The following is a 15,483-nucleotide window of genomic DNA, read 5'->3' on the forward strand; positions in this document are numbered from 1 at the left end:
ATAAATGGGTATGCAGATCCCGAGAGCAACACAATGAGGAATGCAGATAAGAGTGAATATGATTCAAGCCGGGGAGAGGCAGGTACATATGTGTTTGATTTCTGCTGGTGTGGATATGGAGGAAACCATGGAGCTAATTTGGGCTGGAACATATCAGCACTGCAGACAATCTGGGGAAGACAGATTTCCCAATTCACTGACATTGCTTTAATATTCACATTTCAATTTTGGATAATCTAAATACCATGCTTGAATACATTGAAATGCTCATCCCCACTCTGCTCCCCTTTCCCCAGACAACATAATGGCTTTTGAAATTTGAAACTTTCGCAAATCCTCCCTCTTTATCTTCAATCAATTCTTGTCATATTAGCCCATATATTTTACCTTTAGTAATTGATTATTTAGTAACTGCATTAGATGAATAACGCCACAAACAAAGTATGATACAATACAGTACAATGCTCCTCAACTAGCATGACCCCAGATTCTTCATTATGAATTTTAGTTTGCTACTGTTATGCACTCTGTCTAATTAAAACAAAATCTGTTACAGACTATTAATTAGAATATTGTTGCATAATTATTCAAATTAGAACCACAACATTCACCTTGAAGTGCTGTTATGTTGTCATTAAATGAAGTCATTTAAAATAAATTATGAAATAATTAGGTTGATTTTACACCCTCTGGACTATTCATTGTTTTGAATAGCAGTAAGAATATAGCAGCTTCATAGAAATCTTCACAGGAAGAGACTCAGAAACAGCCCAAAGCCAATGTCCCTAATAAGTGAGACTTGACATGCAGTGGCTATAACCATAATAGAAATTATAATTGGCTCCGTCACAGTCAGGAGAATAGACAGAATTTCTTCACGTTTTCTGTGTAGTTGTTTGGTCTGTCAGTGCTCATGTGATTTTAATCCACCAAGAAAACATCTTGCAGATATAATTATCATTCCCTGGAAATACCCGATTTTCTAACCATACCTCCTATGTTATCAAGAGAACTAAGCAGCAAACAGGACTTGTAAGAATGCACTTTTAATTAAAGTAAATACTGGTTGTTAGACAAAGTGAAAAAACATCAGCTCCAAATAAAAGGTCAAATAGTAAAAGTATTTTCAAACACGTTTCTTCAAATATTTGCTGACTCGCCAAATGCTTCTACCTATGTGAACTTAGCTTCTGTGCGAAAGGTGCTGAACGTGAACGAGGGTGCAGTGTTGGCAATATTGTTGAGGATTTTGAAGTCAGCTGAAATGATTGCAGAGTTGGAAGCACAGGCAGCAATGCCATTTTGGCTGCTTCCACTCTCTGGAGTTCTCTAGTAAGCTGTGAGTCAGAATGATACCCTGACTGCACTTGATGAACTCCTGAAGCACAGTTAGCAGTATTGTATGATTGCCTTAAAGAGTGATGTCCCTTTAAGATCTTAGTATGCTAATGAGCCAAGTACCAGGACGCAGTCATGTAACTCAGAGCCAGAATCATTCTGCTACTGTAACACCCAGAGTAAGGTTCTGGAAATAGTTTGCTCTGTACTGTATATAATAGTCTAGCTGTAAATAAACCTGTTTGAGATCTTCAACCAACTGGACTCCATGCATCTCATTTATGTTGCATCAGACAATATAAAAGAACTCATTGGAAGCAGTGAAACTCCAAAGCTGGTCGGAATAGCCATGAACTGTTAGATTTGTTGCATTGCACCATAAGTAGTTATCTGATAAAAACAAAGGAGAATTAAATCTAAATTTAAAAAGTTTTTTTTTCTTTAAGTGCACTTTTTTTTAGTAGAAGTGTGCAAGCATATCATTATTTGATTTCTGCGACTGACATTGGAAACTACTTCATGGTCTTTTTTCTGGCAGGCCAAAAATTACCAAATTTATTAAATGCAGTTTCTCAACTTTCCATTATGGAATGTGAACCTATGACCTTTGTGTTTTTAATCCAGTACCACAGCAATACTGGCCTAATGACAGTGGAAACAAAAAACAGTAATAATAATACAATTATCAAGATAATTAATGTAATTCCTTCTCACCTTCTTTTGAAGTTTCTTTCAATTAGTTATACAAGGGCAATGTGAACTTCCTCTAGAGAAAACCAGTTCGTGTGGGAGTTAAAATCAAAGTGGTTCACTTACCAATCTTTTTCTGCCCATGGTTACCTTAAAGTTGGGCAACTGAGGAATCTGCTTGATCCAGGTGGAAGCCTCATCATATTATGATCAGCGGGGTCCTATAACATAGATAGGATCTGTTACGACCGAGGTGGGAGGAGTGCACTGTCTTTTTTAGTCCCCCTTCTCCACAGGTCACAACATTTTGAAATATGCTTACCCAGTTACCAATTTAGTCAATCATATACTCTGGACGTATACTGTGGACGTGAAAGAGACTCCAGGATGGTATGTTGCCTCCCTGGTGCCAGGGTCAAGGATGTCTCTGAACGGACAGGGGGCATTCTGAAGGGGGAGGGTGAACAGCCAGACGTTGTGGTACACATCGTTACCAGTGACATAGGCAGGAAGAGTGATGAGGTCCTGCAGGGGGAGTTTAGGGAGTTAGATAGTAAGTTAACAAACAGGACCTCTAGGGTTGTAATCTCTGGATTACTCCCTGTGCCATGTGCCAGTGAGGCTAGAAATAGAAAGATAGTGTAGCTAAACACGTGGCTGAGCAGCTGGTATAGAAGGGAGGGTTTCAGATATCTGGACCATTGGGCTCTCTTCAGGGACAGATGGGACCTGTATAAGAAGGACGGGGTGCATCTAAACTGGAGGGGCACTAATATCCTGGCTTCAAGGTTTGCTAGCGTCACTCGGGAGGGTTTAAACTAGTGTGGCAGGGGGGTGGGAACCAGAGCAGTAGGACAGCTAGTGAAATAAATGAGGAGGACATAGTAAATAAGGCCAGTAGGACTAAGAGGAAGAGCAGGCAGGGAGATGTTGCTGAGCACAGCGGGACTGGTGGTCTGAAGTGCATTTGTTTCAATGCGAGAAGTATAACAGGTAAGGTAGATGAACTTAGAGCTTGGATTAGTACTTGGAAATATGATGTTGTTGCTATTACAGAGACTTGGTTGAGGGAAGGGCAGGATTGGCAGCTAAATGTTCCAGGCTTTAGAAGCTTCAGGCGGGATAGAGGGGGATGTAAAAGGGGTGGGGGAGTTGCATTACTGGTTAAGGAGAATATCACAGCTGTACTGCAGGAGGACACCTCAGAGGGGTCATGCAGCGAGGCAATATGGGTGGAGCTCAGGAATAGGAAGGGTGCAGTCACGATGTTGGGAGTTTACTACAGGCCTCCCAACAGCCAGCGGGAGGTAGAGGAGCAGATATGTAGACAGATTTTGGAAAGATGTAAAGATGCAAATGTTATTCCCTTGTTCAAGAAAGGGAATAGGGATAACCCTGGGAATTATAGACCAGTCAGTCTTAGGTCGGTAGTGGGCAAATTATTGGAGAGGATTCTGAGAGACAGGATTTATGATTATTTGGAAAAGAATAGTTTGATTAGAGACAGTCAGAATGGCTTTGTGAGGGGCAGGTCATGCCTCACAAGCCTTATTGAATTCTTTGAAGATGTGACAAAACACATTGATGAAGGAAGAGCAGTGGATGTGGTGTATATGGATTTTAGCAAGGCGTTTGATAAGGTTCCCCATGGTAGGCTCATTCAGAAAGTATGGAGGCATGGGATACAGGGAAAGTTGGCTGTCTGGATACAGAATTGGCTGGCCCATAGAAGACAGAGGGTGGTAGTAGATGGAAAGTATTCAGCCTGGAGCTCGGTGACCAGTGGTGTTCCGCAGGGATCTGTTCTGGGACCTCTGCTCTTTGTCATTTTTATAAATGACTTGGATGAGGAAGTGGAAGGCTGGGTTAGCAAGTTTGCCGATGACCCAAAGATTGCTGGAGTTGTGGATAGTGTGGAAGGCTGTTGTAGGTTGCAACGGGACATTGACAGGATGCAGAGCTGGGCTGAGAAGTGGCAGATGGAGTTCAACCTGGAAAAGTGTGAAGTGATTCATTTTGGAAGGTCGAATTTGAATGCAGAATACAGGCTTAAAGACAGGATTCTTGGTAGTGTGGAGGAACAGAGGGATCTTGGGGTCCATGTCCATAGATCGCTCAAAGTTGCCACCCAAGTTGATAGGGTTGTTAAGAAGGCGTATGGTGTGTTGGCTTTCATTAACAGGGGGATTGAGTTTAAGAGCCGCGAGGTTATGCTGCAGCTCTATAAAGCCCTGGTTAGACCACACTTGGAATATTGTGTTCAGTTCTGGTCGCCTCATTATAGGAAGGATGTGGTGGCTTTAGAGAGGGTGCAGAGGAGATTTACCAGGATGCTGTCTGGACTGGAGGGCATGTCTTACGAAGAAAAGTTGAGGGAGCTAGGGCTTTTCTCATTGGAGCGAAGAAGGATGAGAGGTGACTTGATAGAGGGGTACAAGATGATGAGAGGCATAGATAGAGTAGCCAGAGACTTTTTCCCAGGGTGGAAAGGGCTATCACCAGGGGGCATAATTTTAAGGTGATTGGAGGAAGGTTTCAGGGAGATGTCAGAGGTAGGTTCTTTACACAGAGAGTGGTGGGTGCGTGGAATGCACTGCCAGTGGTGGTAGTAGAAGCAGATACATTAGGGACATTTAAGTGACTCTTGGATAGGTACATGGATGATAGTAGAATGAAGGGTAGGTAGTTAGTTTGATCTTAGAGTAGGTTAAAGGTTCGGCACAACATCATGGGCCGAAGGGCCTGTACTGTGCTGTACTGTTCTATGTTCTATGTAACAGGGTTGTGGTGGTGGGCGAGTTTAACTTCCCCAATATTGACTGGGACTCACTTAGTGCTAGGGGCTTGGATGGGGCAGAATTTGTGAGGAGCATCCAGGAGGGCTTCTTGAAACAGTATGTAGATAGTCCAACTAGGGATGGGGCCATTCTGGACCTGGTATTGGGGAATGAGCCCGGCCAGGTGGTCAAAGTTTCAGTGGGGGAGCATTTCGGGAGCAGTGACCATAATTCCATAAGTTTTAAGGTACTTGTGGATAAGGATAAGAGTAGTCCTCGGGTGAAGGTGCTAAATTGGGGGAAGGCTAATTATAACAATACTAGGTAGGAACTGAAGAATTTAGATTGGGGGCGGCTGTTTGAGGGTAAATCAACATCTGACGTGGGAGTCTTTCAAACGTCAGCTGATTAGAATCCAGGACCAGCATGTTCCTGTGAGGAAGAAAGACAAGTTTGGCAAGTTTTGGGAAGCTTGGATAACAAGGGATATTGTGAGCCTAGTCAAAAAGAAAAAGGAAGCATTTGTAAGGGCTGGAAGGCTAGGAACAGATGAAGCACTTGAGGAATATAAAGACAGTAGGAAGGAACTTAAGCAAGGAATTAGGAGGGCTAAAAGGGGTCATGAAAAGTCATTGGCAAACAGGATTAAGGAGAATCCCAAGGCTTTTTATACATATATAAAGAGCAAGAGGGTAACCAGGGAAAGGGTTGGCCCACTCAAGGACAGAGATGGGAATCTATGTGTGGAGCCAGAGGAAATGGGCGAGGTGCTAAATGAGTACTTTGCATCAGTATTCGCCAAAGAGAAGGACTTGGTGGATGATGAGCCTAGGGAAGGGAGTGCAGATAGTCTCAGTCATCTCATTATCAAAAATGAGGAGGTGTTGGGTGTCTTGCAAAGCATTAAGGTAGATAAGTCCCCAGCGCCTGATGGGATCTACCCTAGAATACTGAGGGAGGCAAGGGAAGAAATTGCTGGGGCCTTGACAGAAATCTTTGCATCCTCATTGGCTACAGGTGAGGTCCCAGAGGACTGGAGAATAGCCAATGTTGTGCCTTTGTTTAAGAAGGGTGGCAAGGATAATCCAGGAAATTGTAGGCCGGTGAGCCTTACGTCAGTGGTAGGGAAACTATTAGAGAGGATTATACGGGACAGGATTTACTCCCATTTGGAAACAAACAAACTTATTCGCGAGAGACAGCATGGTTTTGTGAAGGGGAGGTCGTGTCTTACTAATTTGATTGGGTTTTTTGAGGAAGTGACGAAGATGATTGATGAAGGAAGGGCAGTGGATGTTGTCTATATGGACTTTAGTAAAGCCTTTGACAAGGTCCCGCATGGCAGACTGGTACAAAAGGTGAAGTCACACAGGATCAGAGGTGAGCTGGCAAGATGGATACAGAACTGGCTCAGTCATAGACGACAGAGGGTATCAGTGGATGGGTGTTTTTCTGAATGGAGGGATGTGACTAGTGGTGTTCCGCAGGGATCAGTGCTGGGACCTTTGCTGTTTGTAGTATATATAAATGATTTGGAGGAAAATGTAGCTGGTCTGATTCGTAAGTTTGCGGACGACACAAAGGTTGGTGGAGTTGCGGATAATGATGAGGATTGTCAGAGGATACAGCAGGATATAGATCGGTTGGAGACTTGGGCAGAGAAATGGCAGATGGAGTTTAATCCGGACAAATGTGAGATAATGCATTTTGGAAGGTCTAATGCAGGTGGGAGGTATACAGTAAATAGGAGTATTGACAGGCAGAGAGATCTGAGAGATTTGTATCCACAGGTCATTGAAAGTGGCAACGCAGGTGGATAAGGTAGTCAAGAAGGCATACGGCATGCTTGCCTTCATCGGTCGGGGTATAGAGTATAAAAATTGGCAAGTCATGTTGCAGCTGTACAGAACCTTAGTTAGGCCACACTTAGAATATTGCGTGCAATTCTGGTCACCACACTACCAGAAGGACATGGAGGCTTTGGAGAGGGTACAGAGGAGGTTTACCAGGATGTTGCCTGGTCTGGAGGGCATTAGCTATGAGGAGAGGTTGGAAAAACTCGGATTGTTTTCACTGGAACGACGGAGGTGGAGGGGCGACATGATAGAGGTTTACAAAGTTATGAGCGGCATGGACAGAGTGGATAGTCAGAAGCTTTTTCCCAGGGTGGAAGAGTCAGTTACTAGGGGACATAGGTTTAAGGTGCAAGGGGCAAAGTTTAGAGGGGATGTGCGGGGCAAGTTTTTTTTACACAGAGGGTGGTGAGTGCCTGGAACTTGCTGCCAGGGGAGGTGGTGGAAGCAGATACGATAGCGACGTTTAAGAGACATCTTGACAAATACATGAATAGGAAGGGAATAGAGGGATATGGGCCCCGGAAGTGCAGAAGGTTTTAGTTTAGGCAGGCATCAGGCTTGGAGGGCTGAATGGCCTGTTCCTGTGCTGAACTGTTCTTTGTTCTTTGTACTCTACTCTTTATCCCAGAATAAAATACACCAACCAGGTTTCTTTAATAAACAATAAAATTATCAGTTTATCAAACAAGACTTATCCAGTAATGAAGCACTGCATTAACACACAGATGGAAATATGAAAATTCCCTTTTTAAATTCTCCCCACACACACACCCACACACACATTGAAAACAATACAGAAATTCACTCTGCAGAGGTCTGTTACAAAAAGGACAAAAAAGAATACTTTGACCAAATACTTGCAAATTCTTGAAGAAAAAAGAGAAGATATAGAACAAAGTCAGTTGTCCTTTTCGGTCTGGTGCCTGGGTATACGGAAACGGGTCACTGGGATCTTTTCTAAAGCAGTTCTTTTCAGGGGGCATTAAGAATTAATCTGACAGGTTTTTCCAGCTTCTCAGGAGATATGCAGCACCAGAGATTTTAGCTCTTCCACACTGGACCTTTGCAGGATTTCTTCAAACAGGTAGAGAAAGATGTGAGCTGGGTGGTTTCTTTTTCCTTGGCAGGCAAAATACCAATTGTCTTCAAAACAGTTCACACCTCAACTGCATTGAAAACAATATCCAAACCCCAAACAGAAAGTCAACCTCTTGACCTCCATAAAACTTGACATGTAGCTTCTCTGTCACCAAGGTTTCTGTTGTTTATTGAGCTTAAAGCACATGATTTCCAGCACAGGTTGTTTTCAAACAACATCGCAAGTGCCCTTTTGGTGAACTTGGTAAAAAAAAAAATCCATGGAATCTTTTCAGTTTTAATACAAATCCTCAAAAAAATAAAGTATTAAAAAAGGAAGCACTTTCGTAACAGATCCCAAAATTATTTATATGACCTACTGGGCAGAATGCTCACTGGTAACACACCGCACAGTGGAAACTGTCAGATCAGAAGCAGATAACCTTTTTTTTAATTCATTTCAGGGGATCTGGGCATCTCTGGCAAGGCCAGCATGTTGCCCATCCATAATTGCCTGTGAGAAGGTAGTAGTGAGCTGCCTTCTTGAACCATTGCAGTCCATTTGCTGCAGGTACACTCACAGTGCTGTTAGGGAGGGAATTCCAGGATTTTGATCCAGTGACAGTTAAGGCGACATATTTGCAAGTCAGGATGATAGTTTTGAAGTGATTGATAGCAAAATTAGAGGGGAGATGAAGAAAACCTTTTCACCCAGAGGGTGGTGGTGGTCTGGAACTCACTGCCTGAAAGGGTCATTGAGGCAGAAACCCTCAACTCATTCAAAAGGAGTCTGACCATACACCTCAAGTGCGGTAATCTGCAGGGCTACGGACCAAATGCTGGAAGGTGGGATTTGAATAGATGGATCATTTTTCAGTCGACACAGACACACTGGGCCAAGTGGCCTCTTTCTGTGCCTTAAACTTTCTATGATTCTATGATGGTGTGTGGCTTGGAGGGGAACTTGTAGTTGATGGTGTTCCCACACATCTGCTGCCCTTGTCCTTCTAGGTGTAAGAGGTCGCGGCTTTGGAAGGTGCTGTCGACGGAGGCGTGGTGTGTTGCCGCAGCGCTTCTTGTATATGGTACACACTGCTGCCATTGTGCGTCGGTGGTGGAGGGAGTGAATGTTTAAGGTGGTGGGTGGGGTGCTGATCAAGTAGGCTGCCTTGTCCTGGATGGCGTCAAGCTTCCTGAGTGTTGTTGGAGCGCACTCATCCAAGCAAGTGGACAGTATTCATGACACTCCTGACTTGTGCCTTGTAGGTGGTGCACAGGGCTTTGGGGAGTCAGGAAGTAGGTTACTCATCACAGAATTTCCTGCCTCTGACATGCTCTCATGGCTCAGTATTTATATGGCTGGTCCAGTTAAGTTTATGGTCAATGGTAACCCCCAGGATGTTGATGGTGGGGAATCAGCAATGGCAATGCCATTGAATGGCAAGCGGAGATGGTTAGATTCTCTCTTTTTGGAGATGGTCATTGCTGGGCACTTGTGTGGCATGAATTTTACATGTCACTTATCAGCTCAAGCCTGAATGTTGTCCAAGTCTTGCTGTATGTTACACAGACTACTTCGTTATCTGAGGAGTCATGAATAGTACTGGTTGGCCCTGGGACATTACTCGGAGGAACTCCTGCAGCAATGTCCTGGGGCTGAGATGATTGGCCTCCAATAACCACACCATCTTCCTTTGTGATAGGTGTGACTCCAACCAGTGGAGAGTTTCTTGATGATTCCCATTGACTTCAATTTGCTTGGGCTCCTTGATGCCATACTCGGTGAAATGCTGCCCTGATATCAAGGGCTGTCACACTTACCTCACCTCTGGAAATCTGCTCTTTTGTCTATGTTTGGATCAAGGCTGTAACGAGGTCTGGAGCCATGATCTTGGCAGAATCCAAACTGAGCATTGATGAGCAGGTTATTGCTACATAACAGCCACTTGATAACACTGTCGACGACATATTCCAACACTTTGCTGACGATCGAGAGTAGACTGATGGGGCGGTAATTGGCCAGATTGGATTTGTCCTGCTTTTTGTGGACAGGACTACTTGGGCAATTTTCCATACTGTTGGGTCGGTGCCTGTGTTGTAGCTGTACCAGAACAGCTTGGCTAAGGGTACGGCTTTTCTGTTCCTCTGAACCCCACAAAAGCAGCTTGACCCATTGCTGCGCCAGGATCAACCCCTTCCACATTCCCAAAACACTCACAACCCCCATCAATTTACCTTGGTGCCTCTTTTTTTTAGGCATCGCTGGGTAGGACAGCATTTATTGCTCATCCCTAATTGTGCTGCCTGATATTGCATCAGCTTGAAGCTGCCGCTGGGGCAGGACACTCATTGGCTTCATTTAATTGAGGCCTGGCTGTTTAAATGGCCTTCTTTCTGCATTGATCACTGACTGGGAGTTTAAATTCCCTTAATAGTTTTTAAAAAGGGAGAAGTAGAATATCCAAGTCAGGACTAGAAGCAGAAATCGCAGCTTCTTTAACTTATTTGAATTCTTGTAGGTTGTGATAGGTGTGCCAGCTGAAGAAACCTCATGGTGATAAGAATGAATTCTGAACAATACATTTTAAATGAACACTACAGAAAGCCTACAGTGTTCCACTTGCTTCAGCTTTACCGGTCTTCTTCAGCAAATTGTACATGGAAAAACAAAGTTATTCTGTGGAGGCATTTTGTACACCTTTTGTAACCCAATCTAATCCCATTTTTGTTGAATGAAGAGTGACCCTTTGGCCTAAATGTAAGCTGTACCATTCAATTTCAACTGGATAAGACCAGATATGAAGTCTGAGATGCGAGAGGGCTTTAGTTATATGATGGAGGGAAATCCAGGTACTATCATCTCTTGAATTGTTACTTTTGTGTATTTTTCTTGAACTTCTAATTCTTCCTCACTTCTTTTTTGGTACTATTCATTTTTTGATAATTCTATTCACAGCATGTACCAAATTTCCATGCATATTCTTTAATGGTTGTTCACTATTAGTATTTTTGCTTGACTCTTTGTACTTTTCATCTCCCTCAAAATAGGCAATGCAATCTAACTGTGAGCAAAGCATCTCTCAAGGCAACTGAAAAAACAAGCTGTTACTGTCTCTTCATATTTGTTGTCAGATTTTTGCATTGGAACAAATTACACTGGGCATATTGAGTCACTGGGTAGAGAAGTGAGAACAGTTGAAAGCAAAGCAAAGAAGATAATCTGTCATCTGCAGACCATGTAGCTTGAATTTGATGGAACTGAATGTTGTAATGCTTCTTGTTGAATAAAAGGGCAGGACATCAAATGGAAATCCTTTAAAATTACTCCATACAGATCTCTGGAATAGCAGTGAGGAATAGACTTGAACTGTCACCCTTCTTTTAGCACAGCATTTTTATAGTTCATACGTAAACTTTCAGGACAATCTACTGCACCTACATACAAAGTTATGTGAACACTGCTTTCAGAGAAAAAGTTTACAAAGTACGTAAAGCTACTGCAATAAAAGAGAAATGTAAATGCAATAACGTAAAATGTAGCTGCATGATATTTCCTGCCCCTTCCCTTTCCTAGTGATATATTCCCACCATCAGCCCAATCTAAAAAAATAAATACTTGCATTTATATAGCGCTTTTCATGATCACCGGACATCACAAAGTGCTTTACAGCCAATGAAGTACTTTTAAAGTGTAGTCACTGTTGTAGTGTAGGAAACTCGGCAACCACAGCAAACTCCCACAAACAGCAATGTGATAATGACCAGATAATCTGGTTTTGTGATGTTGATTGTGCGATAAATATTGGCCAGGACATCAGGGATAACTCCCTTTCTCTTACAAACACACAAACATACGAATTAGGAGTAGGCCATTCGGCCCCTCGTACCCACTCCGCCATTCAACAAGATCATGGCTGATCTGTTTGTGTCTCGAATTCCACACTCCATCTACCCACCATAACCTTTGATTCCCTTGCCTAACAAGAATCTATCTACCTCTGCCTTAAAAATATTCAATGACCCCACCTCCACCAACTCCTGAAGCAAAGAGTTCCAAAGTTGCACAACCCTCAGAGAAAAATTTTCTCCTTATCTCTATTCGAAAATGGTGACCCCTAATTTTAAAACAGTGCTGCCCAGTTCTGGACTCACCCACAAGAGGAAACATCCTTTCCACACCCACCTTGTCAAGACCGTTCAGGATCTTATGTACTTCAATCAAGTCTCCCCTCACTCTTCTAAACTCCAGTGAAAATAAGCTTTTCTTCAATATAGTGCTATGGGATCTTTTATGTCCACCTGAGAGGGCAGACAGGGCCTCAGCTTAATGTCTCATCTGAAAGACAGCACCTCCCACAGCGCAGCACTCCGCTAGAGTGTCAGTCTACATTGCTGTGCTCAAGTCCTGGAGCAGGTCTTGCACCTGGAATCTAATGACTCAGAAGCGAGAATGCTACCAACTGAACCATGGCTGACACTATCTATGAATATTAATGAACCCAACCTTGGAAATCCTGTAAAGTTAATGCAGCATTCATTAGTGAGAGTTCCAATAGGCTTGTGCAGCTGTGAATTCTGCTTCCAGTCTCATCTCAGGTACTCCACATATCATAAAGCTAACAGAAACCAGCTTCAAAGAGGGTGAAACTCAGGAGGATTGTTTATAATATTGTATTGTCATTGATTTTTTATTTCCACCATCATTTCTGTAGCATTACCTGTGATACAGGGTCATCAGTTGTGTAATAACGTGTAAAGGTTGGGGCAGGGGTGGGGGATGGAATTTCATTGAGATAGAACACAAATGTTTGCTAGTTTTCCCATGCCAATACACAAGGATGACAGAAGCTTTTCACCCTGTGAGATCTGGGTTCAAGAACAAATGGAATGATGGGACAAAAGTGTTTTCTATCTGGTGACTGCTGGAGTTACGTGTGAAATTATTTTGGCCCGTCTCAATCTACAAGTGAGCATGGGGCCCTGAGCACAAAACTAGCCCTAATGTACAACTAAATGGCAATCTCATTGAGAGATATAGAAAAAAGTCACACTGTTGCAGTAGGGGTGATTTCCTGAAGCTGGGGTTGAGGCACATTGTTGAGGAAGAATAGAACTGATCATAGAATAGGTAATTTGACTAAAAATGGGAATGTGTTCCATTTCCCAGCACTAACATCCATTACCTTAATGTGCATAAAGTTCATTAACGTAATTTTTAAAGTACTTCAATATCTTCAGAGAGCTTACCTTTTTATTTGATAACTAACTGGCTGCACTGAGCAGAATAAATTATGGCTGCTGAAGTGGATATGGCATTCAGCTGAATGTCTAATCTATGAGAAGCTGTCATTTAACTCTTACTGCCTGTAAAGATGTTTCAGCAGTGATATCCTCCAGCTGATAGTGTTTTGTTCAGTCCTTGGCTGCAGGTGGATGCCTCTTGCATTGTTACGTATTACAGCATGCAGCAAATTATGATAATCTTGCAGACTTTGGAAAGGTTGTTTTGTAAGATAGACCCGGTCCAGCCATCTGAAGTGCTGCTTCAAGACGTCTTTGTGTGTATGCGATAATGATCCTTGTGGATGCTTGGGTTGCCTCTTTGCTCAGCTGCTGTTTATGGTTGTCTCATTGGTGTCATGAGCTCGAGCTGAAGAGATTAGTCTTCATCTCCTAGAAGCCATCCGTGCAATCTGTCTTCTTCAAACAGCCTTGGCACAAAGGATAGTCTCATAATGAAGGGGTCATGGCTGCTGACTTGGAACAAGAAATTGACCTGCATGAGCCTCTGTTGCTGCTCACTGTGTTCAGAGCTACAGTGATCTCAACAGTAGTCCATTCCTAAGCTTCAGGTCTTCTGCAGGTCAATATTTGAGCAGCAAGCACAACTCTTGCCAGTTGCTTCTGCATGAAGTGGAGCATGTGAAGGCAGATTTTGTCTGACATTCCCAGGTAAATGTGCTGGGGATTGTAGACAACTGCAAGGGTAAAGGTGCAAAGGTGCACCCCTCCTTTCAACTTTTTAGATTTTTTAGATTTATATTTTAGAGATACAGCACTGAAACAGGCCCTTCGGCCCACCGAGTCTGTGCCGACCATTAACAACCCATTTATACTAATCCTACACTAATCCCCTATTCCTACCACATCCTCACCTGTCCCTATACATCCTCACCTGTCCCTATATTCCCCTACCACCTACCTATACTAGGGGCAATTTATAATGGCCAATTTACCTATCAACCTGCAAGTCTTTTGGCTGTGGGAGGAAACCAGAGCACCCGGAGGAAACCCACGCAGACACAGGGAGAACTTGCAAACTCCACACAGGCAGTACCCAGAATTGAACCTTGGTCGCTGGAGCTGTGAGGCTGCGGTCCTAACCACTGCGCCACTGTGCCTTCTTCTTCTTCCTCCAAATAATGCAAAGGAGAGAAGAATGCCCATTAGAATTCCTTATTGACCATAGAACCATAGAAAAATTACAGCATAGAAGGAGGCCATTTAGCCCGTCGTGTCCATGCCGGCCAAAAGATTAGCCGCCCAGTCTAATTCCACCTTCCACCACCTGGTCCTTGGACTTACAGGTTACAGCCCTTCAGTTTCTTTGTACTGTACTTCTGTGGTGAAAGGTGAATCAGAGAATATCACAGTAACTTGAGAAATAATTTTACGTTAATGGCTGACTGATGACCGCAGATGCCGTGGCTGGGTTGTGAAAGATGTTGGCAATACAGAAGGCAATCACAACAGTCACCTTCATGATGACCAATGGTGCATAATTCATGGATGCATGACACTCCAAATCCTCTCTTAACCTATCACAGGGACTTAGAGAATCAGTTTGTTCATTGCATGTCAGAGCAATCTATAAAACTTAACAACTGTTTGTGGATCTTGCAGGATGTTTGTCTTTCCATAGCATGACCAGCTGTAGCCCATTCATCGTTTTCCAACCTTGACCCCTGCAGATTAAACAGACTTTTTTTACTTGACACAATTTCCTATGTTGCTGCCTATTTGTGTAAACAATAACCCAAAAACTGGGTGATTCATACCCTTGAATCAATTAATTAAATCCTTAAGTACAGGGCTGAGGACCCAATAGGCTGAGGCATGAATACATACCAGGAGAAATTAGACCTACGAAAGAATTGTTTCTAAACGACATGCTGTGTCAACCCAGAATGGGATAAAATATATCCCTTCATGTCTTCTGTACTTCATAGTAGGAAATAAATTCTTTTCAATAGATATATAAATAAAGGGGAGATACTTAAAATGTTGCTGTCATCAAAGTAGAAAAATCACCTGGTTCATATGGGATGCATCCTAGATTACTGAGGGAAGTAAAAGTAGAAATTATGATGATTCTGACGCAATCTTTCAATATTCCTTGGATATGGGGTTGGTGCCAGAGGACTGGAAGATTGCAAAGGTTGTATCCTTGTTTAAAAAAGGGGAGAAGAATAAACCAAATAACAACAGGCCAGTCAGCCTAATGTTAGTGATGGGGAAACTGTTAGAGACAATAATCTGTGATAAAATTAATTGGCATTTGAAAAATTATGGACTAATAAATGAAAGCACAGATTTGTTAAAGATAAATCACATTTGACAAATTTAATTGAGTTCTTTGACAAAGTAACAAAGAATGTGGTGAAGGTAGTGTGGATGTGGAAATAGATTTTCAAAAGGCATTTGACAACGTGCCACAAAACAGACCTGTTAACAAAATTAAAGTC

The sequence above is a fragment of the Heterodontus francisci genome, chromosome 26 (assembly GCF_036365525.1).
Source record: "Heterodontus francisci isolate sHetFra1 chromosome 26, sHetFra1.hap1, whole genome shotgun sequence".
NCBI lineage: Eukaryota > Metazoa > Chordata > Chondrichthyes > Heterodontiformes > Heterodontidae > Heterodontus > Heterodontus francisci.